We start from the raw sequence: 4,138 nt of genomic DNA on the forward strand, positions 1-4,138 counted from the left end.
TATTGAGGCTGGTCTCCTAGCATGGGGGCACCTGCTTGCCAAGCCCTTCCCCCCTGCTCTGTGGTCTCTGAAAAGCCGCCATTGAGAGAAGCACAGCAGTCACTGACTCACTACGGTCAAATCACTGCCAGGCTTTGGTTTCTCTACCTTTAAAATACATTCCACAAGCTGAATTGAGTCTAGATACAGCATGAATACCGCTTTGGGGACAGGCCACTGGGGTGAATTGGGTGGCAATTTTGTATGGGAAAGTCTCCATGAAGGGACCTGTCTGTGGCCTCCCTGGGTGGAGAGTGGAGTGGTCCACTCCTGCTGCCTGCACTTTCTCTCCGTCTTTCCTTCTCCTATGAAGGTTTAACGGTGGACAGAGGAGCCTGTGTCTCCCCTCACTGTCCTTCGGTCTCCTTGGCAACAGTCACGCCCCTTCAGTGAGCCCCTCTCCCAGGTCTTTTGTGGCTAGACTTTCTTGGCAGAAAGCCATGAGTGAGACGTGGAAATGCGGAAGAAATACAACCCGCAGCCAAAGGCCTCCTTGTTTTTCTGCAGCTAGAGGGATGCTGAAGAAGGCTGCTACATTTGTGAACTTCTCCTTCCTTCTGGGCAGCCCACAGTGTTTTGGGCACTCCATTGCATTAGTCAATGTGATTTTTCTGGTGGTGGTGTTCTTCCTCTTTCTGAGAGAAGAGAAGAATTTTTTTTTTTTTTTTTTTTTTTTTTTACGGAGTCTTGCTTTCTCACCCAGGCTGGAGTGTAGTGGTATGATCTTGGCTCACTGCAACCTCTGCCTCCCTGGTTCAAGCTAATTCTCACACCTCAGCCTCCTGTGTAGCTGGGATTACAGGCACCCACCACCACACCCAGCTAATTTTATTTTATTTTTTTGTAGAGATGGGGTTTTGCCATGTTGGCCAGGCTGGTCCCAAACTCCTGCCCTCAAGTGATCTGCCTGCCTCGGCCTCCCAAAGTGCTGGGATTATAGGCATGAGCCATGGTGCCCGGCAAGAAATGGGTCCTATTCACTGCCAGGCCCATACTTGCAGGCCTCCTTATGCCCTCTCTTTCGCCTTCACCAACTCAGAACCTTTTAATTGGGCAAACAAAAATGTACACTGGACAGTAGAGTCAGTAAGGCAGAGAACAGGCCAACGGTCATGACAACTGAGAAAGGCAGAACATTCATGGCAGAGTAAGGCAAGAGTGAGGCCTTCAAGCAGGAGAAATTGGCAGCTACTGACAGTGAAAATTTCCTTTCTTTAGAACAAAACTCATATGTTTCTATTGGACTACCTGATACAGAAGATAGTGCAGTATGGATGGATAGTGTGAATGACAAATAATGTAAACATATTGTATTTGAAATAAACAAAAATGCTTACACAGCTCGATGGGTTACTTGGAAACAAACTCTGGTTTGACTGTATTACTGAGCAAAAGTGAAGTTGAAACAAAAATACCCTTCTTTTTTGACATGCAATTGGAGATAGGTAGGAAGACACTACTTGTTTTTTTTTTTTTAACTGACTTTCCCTTAAGGCATGGTCATAGAAGTGTAAACAATGTAAATGAATTCACCATTGCCAATTGTTATACCATATCTATGTTACTTGTGTATTCTGAGATCATACATGTACCTGCCAAAATACCTGGGAAGGGTTGCTGTATCACAGTTACATTTGAGTTCTTGGCAGGCAGGACTGAGGAAGAGTAATTTAGAACGTTTTACATCCTATTTGAAAGAAATCACTAGTATTCCCTTAAACAACAGGTTACAATAGGAAGATACTACCTGGAAGCTACCCTTTTCACTTTGGTTAATTTTTATTTTTTGTTCATGATTTACATAGTTGTTTGATTATTTTGCTTATGGTACAATCCTGCCACAAAGCATTAAAGCAGAAGATATCCATTTTCCCTTCAACATCTGGATTTTTCAAGTTTTATACTTCTACGTCCACAGTATGTCAGCAGTTCTTGAGCTTTAAAAAAATAAGTGAATAAAACTCTTCTAAGAGTGCAGACATCTATAACTACAATGGTACTAGATGGGAAGGAAAGAAAGCAGAGGGGAAGAAAGCAGACATTTCTGTTTGCAGGGAAGTTGGTTCAAGTCTTTGGATTTAAAAACAAGTTTCCCAGAGAAGCTGGCTATAATGGATTTTCCAGAAAACTTCCTTTGCCCTCCAAAAAGGACCTGAAAAGCCCCAATCCAAGCTTTGGGAAACAACAGTTATGAGATGCTATAAATGAAGATGAAAGCAGAAGGAGAGGGATGAATGTGTCTTCCCTTTAGCTACAGCTTGTATCAATACCTCTTTAGCTGTTGGTGGAGCAGTGAAAACCACTGAAGTCCCAGAAGTTCTTGGAAGAATAGCAGTAGAAAAGTAATGAACATCACACCTTGTCTAAATCAGTAACAGGGCTTCATGGCTAGGAAAATTTTCTAAACAATAAATGACTCTAGATTAGATGTCTCTTTCCAACATTAAATGCAGCAGAATTAACAACAACAACAAAAGATCCACACATGGATATAGTGATAACAGAAAATTACAAGGCAGAGAACATAAAAGAATCAAGACAATGCTAGAGGTTCAACAGTATTCCACGAGGCTAGAAAATCCATTAACTTTGTAAGCCCTAGCAAAATATCACTCCTGTTTATAAATCACTTATTTATCATACGACCACACGTCGAATCTTTGTCTTTCCACATACACAAGAATCCTACACTCAGCCTTTAAGTCTTCTGCATTTCTTTGCCAGTCTTGTAACTGAGTATCTTGTTCCCATCAATTTCGGTGCAGGTAACTGGTAGTTGCCGGTGCAAGGCCTTGAATGTGGCATCTGACATTGTTTGATAGTTTTTACTAATTGCTGTTTGATACTCCTTTCCTGCATTCTCTGATTTTAATAAACTCCTTTACAGTTTGGAATTCATTCAAACCAGTTAGTGAATCCTGTACAACTTTATGACTGACCAGTGGCACATTGCCCTCTTCATAATAATGAACTTGAATTTTAAGCACTTCAGCTACCTGGGCTGTAGGTTGTTTGATGGTGGACTTCTGCTCTTATCTCCAATCATTCCAGAAGTTTTTAGGCTGGAACTGGTGGCTTTCAATACATGCAATAACAGTCTGTTTTAGCATAAACAATACAGAAGCCTTGGCCATTGGAATAATGATCTTTCACATAGTTTTTTTTTTTTTTTTTTTTTTTTTTTTTTTTTTAACAGGGTCTCACTCCTGTAGCCCAGGGTGGAGTGCAGTGGCTTACCGCAGCATCAACCTTGTGGGTAGCTGGGACCATAGGCGTGCACCACCACACCTGGCTAATTTTTGTATTTTTTAAAGTAGGGGCGAGGTTTTGCCATGTTGTCCAGGCTGGTCTTGAACTCCTGGGCTCAAGCGACCCTCACGCCTTAGCCTCCCAAAGTGCTGGGATTATAGGCATGAGCCACTGTGTCTGGCCCGCATAGGCTCTTAAAGCACTGTCACAGAATTCTCTCCTGGACTTCAGACCTCCATCTACTTTCTCTGCCTGGGGGCCACTTGCTTCTTTATGATCTTCATATCCTTCTATCTTCACAGGCGTGAATGGATTCATGTTACAGTGGGCAAATGCATGTGCTGCTCCTTCCCCGAAGATTGTCATTATTTCCAAGTAAAATTGAGACATAAGAAAAGTTTGTCTTTAGTGCACCAAGGTTCTTCTGTATAAATCTGTTCAACTCTTCAGCAATAAGCTCATCCCAGGAAATTGTCCCCTGCCCCATTTTCTATATCCTATTTTGTGCTCAAGAAAAGGGGCTACTCCAAAAATGGGATGGTTGAATTGTAGTGACTTTTATAGACATATAGCCAAAAGAATGAATCTCTCATAATGGAATTCCAGATTTTATCAGCCTGAGATGGTATAATTTTAGATTACACAGATATTCTTAAAATTTCACTGGGTAGAGAGCAGCCCAAGCTAGCTGAATTTGAGGACTGGGTGCTGGGTGAGGAGAAGGTATGCATAGCTGCTGAATTCATCACTCATGCACTCCCCAGGGGAAAAGATCAGGTCTTAATTACAGAACACAGTAACCTGGCTAATAGCAGATTTTTAGACCCAAGAAACAACATTTTATTTAAAT

The 4,138-nt window shown here is 42.0% G+C and overlaps 1 pseudogene; it reads right to left on the reverse strand.

The window, feature by feature from the left end:
• Positions 1-2,737: 2,737 nt before the first annotated feature.
• Positions 2,738-3,775, reverse strand: LOC100610030 (F-actin-capping protein subunit alpha-1-like; annotated as a pseudogene).
• Between the last annotated feature and the right edge of the window lie 363 nt (positions 3,776-4,138).

The sequence above is a fragment of the Pan troglodytes genome, chromosome 6, assembly GCF_028858775.2.
Source record: "Pan troglodytes isolate AG18354 chromosome 6, NHGRI_mPanTro3-v2.0_pri, whole genome shotgun sequence".
Taxonomy (NCBI): Eukaryota; Metazoa; Chordata; class Mammalia; order Primates; family Hominidae; genus Pan; species Pan troglodytes.